Raw genomic sequence first — 19,009 nt, 5'->3', positions numbered from 1 at the left:
GATAGACTCCTTCTACGATTGGACATCCGTAATTAAAGACTGGCAAAGAACCGGAGGGATATAGTGTAATGTGGGAACTCCAGGAAGATATTAGAAGTGGAGGGATAGGTGAAACGCAAAGGGGAAAGAGGGGAGGGAAAATTGGAATCCAAAGGTTGTAAAATTATTATTTACATTTATCTTATTTTCATCTGTACTATGTTCGAAAGGGGGAAACCCGTGGAAGGGTATAGATCGATCTTAGGGGACGAGAATTTGGATAAATTGGGTTATTGACGAAGAGTGTAATTTGGGGATAAGAATTTGTTGAATTTAATTGCTTATTTGGAAGATTTGGAACACAAGAGGGGGTAGGGAGGGGAAGTCCTAGTTATTGGCAATAGATTGGATTTAATTTGCTTTGATTTGTTCTAATTTGGAAAACCTTAATAAAAATTATTATATAAAAAAAAATGATAGTCCTTGTAATATGTAGTCAAATAAAAGTGGTCCGAAGAAAATCCGATGTACGGCTGATTTTTGGTGAATTTATAAAGAGTATGGTCCTTGAAGTTCAAAGTACTTTCACTTTTCGGAAGCAACTTGCTACATTTTGATTAGATCAGTCACGGTCAATTGAACTCGGAAACATTGTATTGAGAGCTGTCAAAAGGAGAGGGAACAGACGCTTGCGGCTTGCAGTACCAGCGTGGCCGCCGCAAGGGGCGCTGTTTGATAATGGTGATTGGCTGAGGCTGCCGCTGTTTGACCTAAAGTTCAGGCGCCCGGTCTACTCATAGTAAAAATAGAGCGAAGCGGAGCGCTATGGCGAAAGACTGTCAGTCGAGCGCTTCCTTATCTACGGAAGGCTTTTAAGAGATGACCCTCTAAAGGGGCATCTCTAGGGTCAGGGAGGGGAGATGCGTGTATGTGTGTGGTGCTTGTGCAGTACACGTGTAAATGAGGGGGGTGTGTGATTTCCGGCGACAGTTCCCCCCTTCGGAGATAAGATTGCGAAGGTAGGAAAACCGCGCAATCCTTCTCTCCGTACAATCAATAAAAGTCTGACATGTCATACCTAGAATCCAGATTTTGGAAGTTCTTCAGGGGTCCCATTTCGATGGGAGTCGCCTGGGTTCCTGGCACTGGCAGTCTGTGGGCAGTAGCTGATAGTGGGCGAAGAGTCGGAAGGCAAGAGCCGCAGGTCTGACAGCACATCGGGAAGCAGTGGATTGCGCAGCAGAAGACAGCAATGCAGATGGTCACAGTGATGAGGATCAGGAGTCCGTTCCCTAGGAGTTGTTTTATCCAACCTGACCCAGGCAGCCAGCTCCACAGCTGAGTATCTGACAGTCCTTCATGTTGGATGTCTTTAAGCTCATCCGTTAGTTTATGGATGTTGTTAAGGTGTCCAGTGATATTAAGGGTTTGATCGGACACGTGTGTGCAGCACTCGGTTCCGACGAGGGCACAAACGCCTCCGGTCGAGGCAAGAACGTAGTCCAAAGCAAGGCGGTTCTGTATCGCGGTCTGCCTGACTTCCGTCAATTCTGTCAGGATAGAGTAGCCGCATTGGACTCTTCCATGAAAGTTAGTAGGATGTCCGTTAATTTAAGGATATCGACGTGATTGGAGCCGGCTCCATACGCAGGAAAGAGAGCCCGGCCATAAGTTTCACTATTGGCTGCTACGTCGGAGAGTTGCGATAAGTCCTTTGCCCTCTTATTGCGTCTTCTCCCGGGGGGTAGGTTTTGTGTGACCCGGACCCCAGGTAGGATGAGGCCAAGGTAACAAGTGCCGCGGGAGTGGGGACTGGCCCATACATAGCCGCGGTGGCCACAAACCCAGAACAGCCCTTGTAAACACGAGTCTATGCGGCCAGTGAGGAAAGCACGGAAGAAACATTGGGAGACCGGGGAAGGGCTCCAGGGGTCAGGTAAGCTCATTACGCGTTTCCATGCAGACATTAAACTGGGGTGGATAGAGGGGTTGTTCTGGTGCCATAGGGTAATCCTTCCGTTTAAAGTAATGTCAATGGTGTACTTACAAGTACTATCGCCGATAACTTTGTCATTCCCGCTGAACTTCCGGCAAAGGTCACCTGTTGTGGGACCAGTTAGATAGATGTATTGGTAAGTCAAGTTCACGGCAGTCAGGTTCCAGGATTGTACGTCAGCGGAGAGATGTTGTTGCAGGGTGAGGGGTACTCCAAGAAATGGTATGCCGCTGTGGAGGTGTGCAGGAGCATTGGCACAAATCCAACACTCATTGGTTGTCGTCTGTTTAGCAATTTGAGAGATCAGTTTCACATAGGTGTTGGAATGCCAAGTGGACAAAAAGTCATTATTGTTGGGGTTTTCGGATATTGACAGTTCCCCCCTTTGTCGAGGTGCGGTACCGGCGGGGTGAAGGGGGTCTTGGCGGAGCAGGTATGTGAGGTTTGTGGCGAGACCCCCACATCTTTGGGGTCCAGTAGTGTCCCATTCTGCTGGAGGTGTAACGGAGTGATGCCAGCCTTCAAGGTACGCTTTCCCGTCCCAACCGGAAGCGAATCCGATGTCCCAGACGCAGCAGTACCTTCGGAGGCAAACTCCTTGTAGGATGGTTTTGGCGTGGGGTGGTATCCACTCTTTGACAGTAAAACCCATGAATTAGGCGGTCTGTGGGGTGATTCCGGTCAGTATAAACTGATTCAGTACCACCGTTGTCTAGAAGTGTCCAGTTCAGAGTTTGTTTGGGTGTACCATCAGAAAAGAGTACGTAAGAACCATTGAGGCAGCGGGCTCGGTTCCAAGGGCCATCTCTGGTGAGGATGAGTTTGCCCAGTGGCATGTAAGAGGGGGAGCGAATAAAAAGTTCCCAGGTTTGGTGAACAGCGAGGGTCGGTAATATGGCATGTCGAAGGAGAACGCGGGTTTCGGGTAGGCAGAACTCAAAATCCCCCAGGCGGTCAGGTGTCCCTCTTTTCACCATGTCAACAATTCCGAAGTCCAGATATTTGTATTCCATTTGTAATCCTGGGCAGGAGCCGTGTGTGGTTATGGGGTGTTGGGAGAGAGTAGAAGTAAGAGAAAGGACGAGCAGAGTGGGTATGGTATTTGCCATTGCGAATAGAGGGTGTCGTTAGGCTGTGGAGCTGTCAAACGGAGCTGTCAGACTGCAGAGCTGTCAAATGCGGAGCTGTCAAATCGCAGAGCTGTCAAATGGAGCTGTCAAACTGCAGAGCTGTCAAATGCGGAGCTGTCAAATGGAGCTGTCAAACTGCAGAGCTGTCAAATGCGGACGTCTGTTCTACGGAGTTTGAGGCGAATAGGGGGTCGGTTGTTCCGGTCGGCTGATGTGATTAGTTCGGAGGTCCAATGGGCTGATGTGTCAGGTCCGGTCTGTTGGGCCCGGTTCGTACCCCGATCTGGTCCGGTCTGTTGGGCTCGATTCGTGCCCCGATCTGGTCCGGTCTGTTGGGCTCGATTCGTGCCCCGATCTGGTCCGGTCTGTTGGGCTCGATTCGTGCCCCGATCTGGTCCGGTCTGTTGGTCCTCCTCGGTGCCGGTGTTGTCGTCTGTTGGGCGGGCTGGTGTGTCGTAGGGCGAGTCGTCTGCTGTGGGTTCGGGTGGTGATGCGGGTTTGCAGCGGGTGTGGTGCAACCAGGCTGTTTTTTCTGCTACCTTAACAGAAGTTGGAGTGGTTAAAAGTACCTGGTAGGGGCCCTCCCAATTGGGCTGCAAGGGTACCTTATGGTAAGTCTTCACTAGTATCCAATCCCCTGGTTGATACGAGTGAATGTTTTCATCAAGGGGAATATTTTGGCTGGAGGCAGCGTATCGGTGCAAAAGAGTGAGTTGTTTCTGGAGTTGTATTACATAGCTAGTTAACTCTGTCTCTCCAACCTCTAGTTCTGATGTTGGAAATTGGGTATTATATACTGGGGATGGTCTTCCGAATAGTAATTCATAGGGAGATAATTTGAGGTTTCCACGAGGGCATGCTCTTAAATTGTGCAGGACTAGTGGAATGGCATTAACCCATTTGATACCAGAGTCTTTACAAAGTTTTCCTAGCTGAGATTTAAGCTGTTGGTTCATTCTTTCTACTTGCCCGGAGGAGGGCGGATGGTATGGAGTATGTAGCTTCCATTTAATTCCGAGGGCGTTTGCAACCTGTTGGATTATTTCTGATGTGAAGTGGGAACCCCTGTCGCTGTCTATGTGTCGGGGAACTCCGAAGCGGGGTATGATTTCTTGTAATAGGATCTTTGCAACAATGTGGGCAGTAGCTCTGCGAGTAGGGAAGCACTCTACCCACCCAGTCAACTGGTCGATAATTACAAGAGCATGTTTGTTGCCGAGACAAGGGGGTAAGTCTATGAAATCTACCTGAAGACTTTCAAATGGGACAAAAGCCCATGGTCTTGCCCCTGGTGGGCATCTGGCAGTATGTTTCGGATTAAAGCTCTGGCAAGTATGGCAATTTTTTACGGCAGCTTTAGCGGCGAGAGCAAGCCCTGGGGCGTACCAACAGCGTTGTATGGTGTCTATAAGTTTGTCTCTGCCCCAGTGGGTACGTTGGTGCAGGATTCTCAAGTGTTTGGGTACCCATAGTCTGGGCATTATGAGTCTTTTATCCGGGAAATACCAAACGTCATTTTCCAAGTGGGCTCCTTGTTCTATCCATCCTTTAATCTCCTCTGGGGTCGCAGTTTTGTACATTTCTGCGAAATCCACGTCTGATAAGACTTGTGGTCCTTGGAACTCATTGTCTGCCGGGGGGGGCTGAAGGGCTGCCTCCTGGGCTGCGCTGTCAGCCCGTTGGTTCCCTCTAGAGACTGGGTCCCTGCCTTTCGTATGTGCTTTGCAATGTACCACTGCAATAGCTGCCGGAAGGTGTATTGAGTTCATGAGGCGCTGTACTAGGGAGGAGTGTGCAATTTGCGTTCCTGCTGTAGTCAAAAAACCTCTCTGTAACCAGATTTGCCCGGTAGCATGCACCAACCCGAAACAATATTTCGAATCGGTGTAGATAGTGATCCTTCGTCCTGCTCCTAATTCACAAGCTCTGATCAGGGCGATAAGTTCTGCCGCTTGTGCACTATATTTTGCATTGATCGGTCGTGCCTCCAGGGTCTCACTATCGGTGACTATGGCATATCCACTTTTCCGTACCCCTCCTATAACCTTGGAGCTCCCGTCAGTATACATGATGAGATCTGGTTCAGGTAAAGGGAGGTAATCAAGATCCTCTCGTGGTTTCTCTACATGGCGGACTATTTGAGAGCAGTCGTGATGTGGGGTGCCATCGTCAGGGAGGGGCAGAAGGGTTGCGGGGTTGAGCGAATTTACTCTTTTTATGGTGACGTTTGAAGGACTGAGAAGGATGGCCTCGTATCTGTTTAATCGTTGTATCGTAAAACGTTGGCATCCTTGTAGGCTAAGGAGAGTAGCAACAGCATGGGGGACGTTGACAGTTAGGTCGTGTCCCAGGACAGTTTCTTGTGCCTTCTCTAGGAGCAGGGCTGCGGCTGCCACGGCTCTAAGGCATCCTACATTTCCTAGTACAGTGGTGTCTAGTTGAAGGCTGTAATAAGCGACAGGCCTATTCTTCCCTTGGAAGGGTTGTGTTAGGACGCCTGAAGCTACTCCCTTATTCTCATGCACAAATAGAGAAAAAGGTAGTCTATAATCTGGGAGTCCGAGTGCAGGGGAGGACCGCAGTTCTTTCTTAATAGATTCGAAGGCTTCAAGTGCCTCTGCTGACCACTGCAGCTGGTCTGGGGCATTGTCGTGTGTCATTGCTGTAAGGGGGCGGGTGAATTCCCCGTAGCGCGGAATCCATGCTCGGCAGAATCCACTCATTCCGATGAAACCCCGGAGTTGCCTTTTAGTTTTTGGTAGGGGTAATTTGGTTATTGCCTCAATTCTGTCTGTGGTCAGCGCACGGGTGCCCTCTCCTAGCATGTGGCCAAGATATTTCACCTCTTTCTTACAATATTGTATCTTTTTCGGGGATACCTTGTGTCCCTTCTGTGCTAGTAGGTTTAGGAGAGTTATAGTGTCCTTTTTGCAGGATTCTAGATCCTTACCACAGAGTAAAATGTCATCAACGTAGAGTCTCAGGGCTGAGCCTCCTGGCAGAGTCACGTCTGATAGATCTTGGTGTAATATAGATGAGAAAATTGCTGGAGACTCTACATATCCTTGGGGCAGTCGAGTCCAGGTTAACTGCCCTGTTTGCCAGGTGAAAGCAAAGAGGAATTGGCTTTCTGGGTCTACGGGGATGCTGAAGAAGGCAGAACATAGATCTATGACAGAGTAGACCACAGTTCCTTCTGGGATGGTGCTTAGGAGGTGGTGTGGGTTGGCGACTACCGCGTGTCGGGGTATAACAAAAGAATTGACGAGCCTGAGATCCTGGACGAGGCGCCATTTGACGGGATTTGTATTGGGCTTTTTGACGGGAAGTAGAGGGGTGTTGCAGGGAGAGGCGCATGGGACTAAAACTCCCATCCTCAGGAATTCATCGATCATCGGGGCCAGTCCGTCTATTGCGTCTGGAGGAAGGGGGTATTGCTTAGTACATGGGAAGGGTAGATCCTTTGTGTAGTTAATCTTGACTGGCACCGCGGACTTTAAGAGTCCGACAGAGGTTGATTCGGTTCCCCATAAGGAGGGGGAGACACCTTCTAACAATTCGGGCGGAAGATCAATTGTGGTGGTATGGGCTTCCTGTAGGACTCCTTGGAAATTGAAGATGGATTCATTTGGCATATGTAAGAAAATGCCTTCTTGGCCACATTGTATGGTGGCGTTTAATTTACAGAGCAGATCCCTCCCCAAGAGATTGACGGGGCTAGAAGTCAATAAGAAGGTATGTTTAACAGATAGCGGTCCGACAGAAACTTTTGCAGGTCTGGAGAGAGGGCAGTTCCGAGGGATTCCATCCAGTCCCATTACGGTTCTGGTTTCTTCCCCGGGGGTTAAATGGCTATTGGTGAGGGTGGAGTAAGTGGCACCCGTGTCCAAAAGGCAATCGTAGGACTGTCCGTCGATTTGCATTGTGCAGATTGGGTCGGAAGAGGATAGTTGTAGAACGGGACAAAGAAAAGAGAAAGAGGCGGGATCTGCATCTAATTGTCAATGTTCTTGGTATTCCTCCATCACCATTTCATGAGTTGGGTTCGTGGGACGGTTACCGTGTTTGAAGGGATTTGTGACGTCGTGAGGTGGGTTCCGAGGCCGTGGCTGTGAGGGTGCTGAGTAGGGTTGTGTTTGCGCTTGGGGTCGGTTTGGTTCGTGTGGAGAGGAAGGCTCCCTAGGTCTGGGATAGGTGGTTTCCCTGTACTCTGACCTGTATGGCTTCGGATTTCTAAACTCTGCCCTCCTGGCTCCTATCAGAAGAGGACAGTATCTTTTTATGTGCCCTACTTCATCACAGTGGAAGCAGACACGGTCGTCAGGTAAATCTGATTTTCCTAGCTTAAATTTCTCTTTGGGTGTAGGGATCCCGGCTGCATAGGCTAACACCCGGGGAGAGTCGGATTTTAGATCCTTCTTCTTCCGTTCATCTCTTGAGTTGAATACAGACTTCGTGATGGAAAGGATTTCGTTTATGGTTTTTCCATCATACCCAAGATGAGAGTTTAATGCCTTTCGGATGTCGGCATTGGCCTGATCCTTGAAGAATCCTTTGACTATTACCTCATGCTGTGGGCTTTCTGGATCTATTCCACCCCAGGTCTTAATAGCAGAAACTAGTCTTGAGTAATAGTCGGAGGGATGTTCATCAGGTCCTTGAAGGACGGCTTGGACTTTGGTCCAATTTACGGTTCGCTGTCCCGCAGCTTTAATACCATCTAGGATGGCCTTCTTAAAAATTTTTAGACCCCATATGCCATTGTCTGTGTTATAGTCCCAGTCAGGATCATTAATTAACGTCTGAGCGGTCAGTGGGGACATCGAGGCGGGACGATTTGGTTGGTAGTCTTCTCGGGTTAAAGCTTCCCCCGCCTTTGCTAGTATTTCTCTCTTTTCTGCCTCATTGAATAGGGCCCCAAGCAACATATGCACATCTGCCCAGGTAGGGTTGTGAGTGGAGAAAATGGTGGCCACCTGGCGGTGGCATTTGTCAGGGTCGTCACGTAGGGAGGGCATCTTGTCGGACCAATTCATTAAGTCCGAAGTAAGGAAGGGCTGATGAGTAAATACCATGCGGGGTGGGTCTCCTACTCTGGCCGGGGGTATAGGTAATGCTCGCAGAGGGAAGGCACCTTCTATTTCTCCGATTTGCAAATTATCCCTGTTTCTAGTTCTACTGGAGACGGGTCCCTCTCTTCCTTCGTTTAGAAGTTGCCCATTGAGTAAGGGTCCAAGATCCAAGCTTACTTGGTCTCCTTCTAGGTTTGATGTGCTTGAAGAAGGGTGGGGTGGCGATGTATTGGATATACTTTGGGAAAGGGCAGCAGCGGTGGCGGGCTGGTTTGCTACACCTTCTCTCAGTCCTGCGCCTCCCCCACTAGCTCCTGTTCTGTCCCCTGCCCCGGGTCCTGGCGGTCGGGGGGCTCGTGGTTCCGGGTAGTAGAAAGGAACAAGGGTCCTATCCAATTGCTCCTCCTGGGCTCTAATCTCATCATATGGGGGAGGTCCGGTTGGTTTTAGAACAGGCATTTGATGGGCAACTTGAGCTTGCAGCCGTTGAAACACTACGCGGGCTTCTATGAAAATGTTTAAATAGTATAGTTGTTGGGGCCTCTCGTCAGCTAGATAGGATTTAAGAGCTTGTATCTTTACGAGATTAAAAGAGCCGTGGGGTGGCCACCTGGAGGTTGGTTCTAGGTGGTGGGTAAAAGCGACCCAGAAGATGTTGCAAAGGTCCTTTAGCTTGGACTTTGAGAGTCCCTTCCTTCCCCTCAATCCTTTCCAGTTTTGGAGGACGAATTGAAGAGGGGTATCAGAGTCCTCCCTGGAGTGGAAAGGCTCCGCGGAAGCCTTGTCACTGGGAGGAGTCCGGTCTGAATGCTTGGTAGCCTGAGCTCCCATCTCTCCTTCTTATTTATCTATTTCTGTTAACAGAGTTCGTTAAAGACAGTGGGGTTGAACACACACACACACAAGGAGGACGGACAATGGGGGAAAAGAAAGAGAAAAACGGAAAAGAAGATTCCTTCAGTAACCAAAGTATCCTGAACCAACACAAATTTCTCTCATTCATAAATCACGAACTAATCCCTGAAGATCTCAAACTTGAACGGAAAACCTAAACCACGGGTCTTTCTGCCCGGAAAACCTAAACCACGGGTCTCTCTGCCCGGAAAACCTAAACCACGGGTCTCTCTGCCCGGAAAACCTAAACCACGGGTCTCTCTGCCCGGAAAACCTAAACCACGGGTCTCTCTGCCCGGAAAACCTAAACCACAGCACTGTTTACAAGACTAACCCTAGTGTGGGGCCCCAATTGTGAACCTCCCCTCTACCCTCCACAACAGCCTCCTGCCTAGCCTTTGGATTAAGTTCGGATTCCTTACTGAACGCCTGCGCAGTGCAGTGCCAGATCAGGACCCGAGAAAACAAAGTTTTGAAAGGAAGCAAATGACCTTGCGTTCTCACGTACACGGGTCATCCCTAACAAAGGTCGCCGTGCAGGAGGGGCGGCTTCATTTGCATAAATAGGGACAGTAAGAAAGGGTTCGTACGGACGCCTCTAGACGACTCCGAGAGAGGACGTCAGGGAAACAATAAGTACCACGTTTTTTCCCGGCCACGCTCCGAGGGGAAAAACGGGGGAGAAAAGGATAGAGAGATTCGTAGGGGACGCCTCTGGCCGACTCCGAAAGAGGGCATCAGAAAACAATAAGCACCACGTTTTCCCTGGCCACGCTCCGAAAGGGAAAACGGAGAGAGAAAGAGAAAGAGAGATTCAAGATTTAGGTGTGACGTTGGAAATAAAGAGAAAGATTTGGCTGTTGTGGAGATGTTACCTTCCACCCTCCTCCCAATGTATCTTATTCAGAACCATACTCACGTCCGTTGATGTCCCTCGCAGATCCCGGGATCCTTTTCCTTGGCCGGCTTTACCTCGCCTTTGCTCTCTCTGGTTGGGCTTCTGGTGACGGTTGATTACCGCCCACAAAGAGGATGCAGGGAGAGGAAAAAGGATCCCCGGGCAAATGTTGCCCAGTGGCGCCCGATCCCCTCTATCTCCCTTCTCACCTTTGCAGGAGAACCAAGTGTCCCTGAGCACGGTCGCCAAAACTGTTACAGGAAAGTCCGAGGGCTCTCTCTTGGACAAATGAAGACACCGACCAGAGCAATTCAGAGCAAAACAGCAGCCAGTAGGCTCGGTCTTTATTTAAGAAAAGACTGTCGCGACAGGACTCCCACCGCCCACGAAGTGAAGCAAGATGGAAGCCCCGAACAAAGGAAGACCCTAACTTTTATTAGTTGCTAATCCCCAAAGCTACACCCCCAGAATTACATCATATTTACATCATGATTACATTAAAATTAGGAGGAGTCGAGGAGGGGCTTCACAGGTAATCTGAGTGCCCTGACACCTGGCCGGAGTCTCCTCTCCCCTCCCCACATGAGTCATTTTAAAGACAAAAGAGAAGGGCGAAGTTTCCTGCCCCCTGAGGGGAATCCGGTCAGAGTCCTTTGTGAAAGTCCGTGCGGAATACACTAAAAGATGCAAGTTATTGTGTCACTGATAGCCTTCTGTCTGAGCCCATCACGATGGTAATCAAGGTTGTCACGTCCGCCGCAGAGTACGTGACCGCTCGGTCGAAGGATTATGGTTGCCATGTGTCAGGTTACCCCCCTTTGATAGTCCTTGTAATATGTAGTCAAATAAAAGTGGTCCGAAGAAAATCCGATGTACGGCTGATTTTTGGTGAATTTATAAAGAGTATGGTCCTTGAAGTTCAAAGTACTTTCACTTTTCGGAAGCAACTTGCTACATTTTGATTAGATCAGTCACGGTCAATTGAACTCGGAAACATTGTATTGAGAGCTGTCAAAAGGAGAGGGAACAGACGCTTGCGGCTTGCAGTACCAGCGTGGCCGCCGCAAGGGGCGCTGTTTGATAATGGTGATTGGCTGAGGCTGCCGCTGTTTGACCTAAAGTTCAGGCGCCCGGTCTACTCATAGTAAAAATAGAGCGAAGCGGAGCGCTATGGCGAAAGACTGTCAGTCGAGCGCTTCCTTATCTACGGAAGGCTTTTAAGAGATGACCCTCTAAAGGGGCATCTCTAGGGTCAGGGAGGGGAGATGCGTGTATGTGTGTGGTGCTTGTGCAGTACACGTGTAAATGAGGGGGGGGGGTGATTTCCGGCGACAAGACAAACCTGTTTAAAAAAATAATTCCTGCCTCAAACTAGCAAGGAATGTCATTTTCTCACTGGAATTCAGTATTGTGCTGAGGTAAGAGACAGAGGAGCTATTGAAGATATGAGATAGCTCTCCTCCTGCTCATCTTGGACTAACACAGGCATGATCCAAGTATTTCCCCTCTCTCCCCCCAAATCAGGAATAGCTCAGAAGGATGAGCCTTCCATAGTGTGCTATTGCTTCTCACCCCTAGTTTTACCTTCAAAATAGCCATCTTAACAAAGCAATGGAAAAACATCTGCCGATACCTGTATTTTACTATTAAAATAACTATTGAACTGGGAAAACTGCCGAGCTATAGAAAATAAATCCTTAAACCTTAAAAATGGCACTGCTGGATCAGGCCAAAGGCCCATCTAATCCAACCAGGACATGGACGCAACAACACTCTCCTCACTTGGAATTTCCAGCAACATTGTGGCTAGTAGCCATTGATAACTTTATCATCCATTCATTCATCCAATCCTCTTTAAAGCCATTGAACTTGGCGGTGATTATATTTGTTGCATTTAGGTACACCCGCTGGGATGCGGGCGGCGCTGTGGGTTAAACCACAGAGCCTAGGACTTGCTGATCAGAAGGTTGGCGGTTCGAATCCCTGCAACGGGGTGAGCTCCTGTTGCTCGGTCCCTGCTCCTGCAGTTCGAAATCACCTCAAAGTGCAAGTAGATAAATAGGTACCGCTCCGGCGGGAAGGTAAACAGCGTTTCCGTGTGCTGCTCTGGTTTGCCACATGACCCAAAAGCCATACGCTGGCTCCCTTGGCCAATAAAGCGAGATGAGCGCCGCAACCCCAGGGTCGGTCATGACTGGACCTAATGGTCAGGGGTCCCTTTACCTTTACTATTTAGGAACAATAGGAAAATCTTACATACAAAAATTGATGCTGCGTAATGTGACTAAAGGTAACTAAGTTCAACTGCTATTTTTAAAACAATTCTGGCTCTACTGTAAAATATGGACATCTTCCTGAAGACATATCACAAATACTTCACTATTCAACAGACATTTTATATATACAGTATATAACTCTTCACTTACAGTTCTGAACAGCTGAACCAAGTTTCTTTTTTCAATCTCCAGAATCTGTTTGATGCAAAATCCTGCACAAGGGGAAGGGGGGGGCGGGGAGAGAGTACAAACAGAATGTTGAAGTCTATTGAAGTATCTTTTAAAAAATAATCAAGTTGAGAAGTTCAGCTTTTTTAAGAGGCCACATTTAACAGTCAGTGTAATCAAACACAATCTTCCTTCTGTGTTTTGTGTTCATAAACCTTCATGTGGAGGCTCTGAAACGAAGCCAAGGGAGAAAATGTTAGTCCTAACTGCACTTTAAAGTTGACCATTTATACTGCTAAATCTGCACTTATGTGGAAGTTTTTATAGGTATCATGGCTTTATGTGACTGAACTGCATTTTCTCTTTAAAAAGGAAGGGGGTGGGGAGAGAGAGCTTTCCCACATGTTAAATGTTTTGGATCAGATATCCTATTATCTTAGTTCTCTTTAAAATATCCTCAGGTTGCTCCATATTGAAAAGCTTTTGGAATATGTGGATGTCAGATAATATAAACAGCAAAGTCTACTCAGGATGCAAACTTTCAATAAAGTTTCTGAAAAGTGACTGTACATATGTGTTGGATATCCAAAAAGTTGCATAAAAGTCTTGCCCATATAGTTGCCAGCTGGCAAGGTGCTGCTCCTGTTATTAAATTATCAGTCAATCCTCATGGAACTCTGGACAATTGAATGTTCAAGATCAAACTCTTCAAGCTTCTAAATATAGTCATTGAAAAGGGTCTGGGTCCAATAATACAGTGTCATTCCTGGATAACTTCTCAGTGCAATCCAGCAGGATCAATATGTTAATTTTTCCTGTTACAGATAGGTAGCCGTGTTGGTCTGCCATAGTCAAAACAAAACAAAATCCTTCCAGTAGCACCTTAAAGACCAACTAAGTCAGTTCTTGGTATTAGCTTTCGTGTGCATGCACACTTCTTCATACCAAGAACTGACTTAGTTGGTCTTTAAGGTGCTACTGGAAGGAATTTTTTTTGTTTTAATTTTTCCTGGACTGTGTCCTCAAGGAAAACATTGTGTGTTTGAATGTTGACTCACAAAGAAGAAGAAGAAGAAGAAGAAGAAGAAGAAGAAGAAGAAGAAGTCGTCGTCCTTTGGCACAATTGTTTCCACCTGCAAGGAGTTTGTTATGGGGAAGCAATCCAATCTAGGTAGCACAGTTCAGGACAAAGCTTTAATATTTGGTTGTGCTGGTTCTGTAAACCAACTCAGTGCTTATTCACATTTCCTAGTGTCCTGCTGTTTCTCTCCAGGGAAAAGCACATTTTAGCTCTCAGTTGGAGCAAACAGCAATTTGAGTTTTCCCCAGATTGCCATTTGTTCTGCTCTTTCGCTAAAGAACGGATTTTCCCTTGGAAGGGAGTGGCAAGGGAAAAGCCACTCTGACCTGTGCAGCACAAGCTAAAGTGTGGATGAGCCCCTACAATGGATGCTTCCAGACAGGAGGCTTAGAATCACAGAATTGTAGAGTTGGAAGGGACCCCGAGTGTCAACTCTTCAACCGTCTGCAATGCAGTAATCTTAAAATGTGGTTTCTCCATCCAATTTGAAACCATACCAGACGTTCCCTACTTAGCTTTGCAAAGGTGCTGCAGCTAAAGCAGTGTCTAGGGCCTTGTTCCCTTCCAGGTAAAATCCCCTAGAGTAATTTCTTTGCCCCTCATAGTCCTTCAGCCTGGATTGGATTATGCCCATGGTTCCTCATCTTCCATAAATTCAGCCAAATGTTACATCCTCACACATGTATCAATAGGTCTACTACTGCATGGCTCAAGGAAGATAAACAAGCAAAAAGGCACCATGATGGGCCCATGGTGGGGCATGCATGGGATTACAGCACAGATCAGGAGTCATAGCTATAATCTAACACAGTGGCAGGCATAATCTCAGGGGCCAAATAGAGAGGCCTAGAAAGTCACATTTGCACTATGAGTCTGAGATTCCCCATCCTATAGGGTCCCCATCCCTGCTCTAACATAAGGTTCCTTAAGATAAATCATATGTGTGAATGTATGTGCATTGGATCAAACTATTAGCCTGAAATAGAGCAATAGTTCACCCATAATTTAAATCTTACATGGAGCATTACATTAGTATTTGGTTCCTATTATATCTTAATATCTTGCAGCATTCCATATAAGCCACCTGTCCGGGCTAGAATAGATAGACCACTAGATGTCCTTTGCATATTGTCCCTGGGTTTCCTAGAATTCTTATCATCTCTTGGAACTGCTATTCAAACTGCTTCAAAGGTTATTGCTAATATCATTTGTTTTGTTTTCCGCTGTGTATAGTTGCACCATGCCTAGAAACTCACCTAGAAACGCCATGCCTATGCTTCTTCTGTGTGCAGCCTCTCATGGCAAGTATGATGACAAGCTTCCAATCTTAATAGGTTATAGAGCAAAAATCCTCCAAACACTACTTCTCCAAAAATACTGGGTCCCAGTCTGATTGAGAGAAAAAAGAAGATCCATCAGATGGTTTGTCTCAGGGGTTCCCAAACTTATTTGGCCTACTGCCCCTTTTCATAAAAAAGGTACTCAGCACCCCCTGGTAATCTACCTTCTTTAAGCTGTGTTCCACTTCCCGATGAAGCTGAAAGGGGTTCACCCAAGCCCAGGAAAACCCCTCGCCTCCAGAGCCAAGGGAGGCGTTGTCGCCGTCCTGCAATGGCACTCAACCTGGCGATAAGCGTCATCACACAACAGATGAAACATGTATGAATGGTTTTTCAAAATTTTCTTCTCTTCACTTACCGTATTTCTTTATGCTTCCACTGTCCCCTTATTTTTATTCAATGCCCCCAATTGCACCCGAGGCTACTACCACCTCCCTGGATCGTTCCAGCACCCCTAGCGGGCAGTATCACCCACTTTGCGAAACAATGGTTTATTTATTTACTCCACTTATCTCCTTCCTTCCATCCATCAAGGAGCTCAAGGAGGCATACAAGGTTTTTACCCTGCCCCTGGTTTAATACTCCCAACAACCCTGTGGTGGGGGTTTGTCTGAGAAAGAGTCACTGGCCAAAGATCACTCAGTGAGATTCATTAGAATCTGGGTCTCCTCAGCCCTAGTTTGACACCTTAACCAACATTCAGATCCTAGACTGGGGTTTGTTAGGGGTTTGTACTTGAAAAATATAGCAGAAATCTGAAGGGAAAGATGAGGAAGCTGATCAGTTGGGAAGACCCATTAGTCAGACACAGTCTGATGGGTATAGACATCATCAAGGCAGCCAACTTGCTCTTACAACAGCCAGAGTCAAACTGAGCTCCTAGGTGCTGGAGTAAGCCCTGCTATCTCTGAACCAAGTGCTTCAATATACCTTAAAGGCCCAATTATCTAATCAAGAGCTTAGGACTCCTTTGGAACTCCATGGTTTCCTCATGGGCCATTTGTCATCTCATTCAAGGAAACCCATGTAAATGTGAAATCCAGGGGAAAGAATTAGGCATGACACTGATTTATTATTTTTTCAGTGCACTCCCTTATGTAAGATGTTGATATACATATGTGAAGATTGGTTTCTACAATTTATTGCTGTGCAGGACCCTCAACAGTTTGCACGACTGATGTTGATGGGCAGATCACATTAGGTCTTTCAATAATGATGTTTATTTATGGGTAAGAATTATATTAATACAAAAGTTAAAGATACTATACTGCAGTCTTGTATATAATTACTATTAAACACCATTATATATATTATTCCCCTATGTTATGTAAGAGAATATTAGAACTTTAAAGCAATAAGCGCAGAAAACACTCTATAGCACAATCTCCTTTAAAAACAAGCTGAGATATGCATGGCATCCATTGTTATCAGATTTCTTGGCATACAGATTTAACAAATATTACACATGCCTAAAGTGTAGGCTTAACCAGCTGGTCCTTATCCTAATCTGACCCCAAGAACTGGGTGTGACTATTAAAAACCCTTTTCAAGGCAAAAATTTGTTTCTAGGATATTTATGAAGCAAGTTTGCCATATTTGCTAATCCTAGAAAAGAATGAGAATTCAAGATTTTGACTAACATGAGTAAATTTCCATGGTAGGCTTGTGTAGTAAAATATACCTATGGAAAATTTCTACCTTAAACTTTTAAGTAATTGAAAAGATTACATGAGAGAGAGATGAATATCTTTTAAGAAGACATTCAGTAGCTAATTAAAATCAGGTCCAGTGCATGTTGCATAGGCATAGAAAGTAAAAAGGTGATTGGAATGTCTTGGCTTCATTTTACCTTCTTGCACAGTAAGAAATTATTTGAAATATATGGCGGCTAACAGATTGAGGTTGAATCCTGACAAGACAGAAGTACTGTTTTGGGGGGACAGGAGGCGGGCAGGTGTGGAGGACTCCCTGGTGCTGAATGGGGTAACTGTGCCCCTGAAGGACCAGGTGTGCAGCCCAGCCTGGGAGTCATTTTGGACTCACAGCTGTCCATGGAGGCACAGGTCAATTCTGTGTCCAGGGTAGCTGGTATGCATCTGGTACACAGGCTGAGACCCTACCTGCCCGCGGACTGTCTTGCCAGAGTGGTGCATGCTCTAATTATCTCTTGCTTGGACTTCTGAAATGCGCTCTATGTGGGACTACCTTTGAAGGTGACCCAGAAACTACAACTAATCAGACGAAACTTTTCCCATGGACCCCTTTAGCGAAGTAAAAAATTGGTTCTAGTTTTGACTAAGGATCCCACTGAATGCATTTCCTGTCAAAAGCTGTGACTCTTAATATGAGATAGGCAAAACCTCCAGACATGCCCCATTTGCCTGCAAGCAAAGTCCTCCCTGGCCCTGAATATGGCGACCAATTAATTCCACAGCAAGGTTGTGCTACAGAATTGTCTGCCTACATTCAGGCACAGCCAAGAGATATGGGGGGTGGGGGGTGGCATCCATTTCCAACTGTGCCGCTCACTCACAGCGCAGCTGGAATTTATACTATAGAGATGTATCTGAGAGAAGACTAGCTCCCCCAGTTCTGTCTCCTTAAACCACGTCCACTGAACCAGCCACAACTGGCCAATCTGAAGTTCATTTTTTGGCGATTTGATGCAGAAGACCCCCAAGTGGCCAATGCTGTTAGTGCCACTGGCAGTCATGTAGGTGAGGACCCTTGCCCTCCCCAATTCCCCCACAGCCATGCCAAGCTACAATCGCTGCCACTGGAAAAAACAGTAAGCCGTCTGTATCAAGGAATCTTGTTCAGTAATTAGTGTGGTTCTAGTGCATCTATCTGTAAAAATAAATAAATCTCTAGATGTGGGATTCTGGGGAATATTTAAAGAAATCCAATTACTGCCCCAGTGAAGTTCATAATGGATTCTTCTAAAAAGCAGGAATTGGAAGTCACTGAGCATACCAGAATGAGTTTGCACTATGTTTACCCCCTGTTTCCTGGAAGGTAGAGAGCAATCAGATGAAACAATATTTATAAAAACAAGACAAAAAAATCCTCAGGCTTTTAAAGTTTCTTGGTTGTTGTTTTTTCTGGGTAAAAGAGCATGGAAGAGACTCCTTTATTCTTTCCTTTGTAATGTAATTTAATGTGGCAGATGCTTTTACCCAATGTTGGAGCCACAGCTGGGAATGGTCATGTATGCTTTCTGGACTATATAATGCAAGCCAGTAATCTGTATCTATCAGTCATCAGTCACCTACTTCAAAATCAGTTTCATATGACCTATATAAATACATGAGGGAGCTTCGACTGTTCCGGTTTCACAAAACTTTCCTGAATTCAAGGGAAGCAAATTTTGTGCCCTGTGAGTTGGTGGTACATTTTATTGGCCTCTAAAGCAATCATCCACAATGTGTGACCCAGCAAACCCAAAATTATCACCAGGATACATATGATGGCCTAGTAAATGTTTCACTTGCCTTCTAGTAATGGTGGAACAGTGAAATTGTCAGCACCAGGCAAGCCACACAAGACTGCTGGGCTCTATATGGCTTAGTGGGTCAGACATTGTGCAGGCATGTTCTAAATGCTACAGAAATGTGATTAGCCTTTTTTTGGAAGGAGCTATAAAAGAACATGCCTGAAGCTCAACATCAAAAAAACGAAGATCATGGCCACTGGTCCCATCACCTCCTGGCAAATAGAAGGGGAAGAAATGGAGGCAGTGAGAGATTTTACTTTCTTGGGCTCCATGATCACTGCAGATGGTGACAGCAGCCACGAAATTAAAAGACGCCTGCTTCTTGGGAGAAGGGCAATGACAGGCCTAGACAGCATCTTGAGAAGTAGAGACATCACCTTGCCAACAAAGGTTCGTATAATTAAAGCTATGGTTTTCCCAGTAGTGATGTATGGAGGTGAGAGCTGGACCATAAAGAAGGCTGATCGCCGAAGAATTGATGCTTTTGAATTATGGTGCTGGAGGAGACTCTTGAGAGTCCCACTGCAAGAAGATCGAACCTATCCATTCTTAAGGAAATCAGCCCTGAGTGCTCACTGGAAGGACAGATCCTGAAGCTGAGGCTCCAGTACTTTGGCCACCTCATGAGAAGAGAAGATTCCCTGGAAAAGACCCTGATGTTGGGAAAGATGGAGGGCACAAG

At 46.5% G+C, this 19,009-nt stretch overlaps 1 long non-coding RNA gene across 2 annotated transcripts in view; it reads right to left on the bottom strand.

Annotated features, from left to right (window-relative positions):
* The window catches only part of LOC310848150, a 171,690-nt gene that overhangs the window by 42,912 nt on the left and 109,769 nt on the right, over positions 1 to 19,009 (bottom strand). For both annotated transcript variants that reach the window (XR_014566179.1, XR_014566180.1), the window contains exon 3: positions 12,396 to 12,457. This is a non-coding gene — a long non-coding RNA (uncharacterized lncRNA). The remainder of the gene's footprint in view (positions 1 to 12,395; positions 12,458 to 19,009) is intronic.

This window comes from Podarcis gaigeae (assembly GCF_964106915.1).
Source record: "Podarcis gaigeae genome assembly, chromosome: 7".
NCBI lineage: Eukaryota > Metazoa > Chordata > Lepidosauria > Squamata > Lacertidae > Podarcis > Podarcis gaigeae.
Note: the sequence above shows the minus strand (reverse complement) of the source record. Positions and strands in the feature narration are given on the sequence as shown.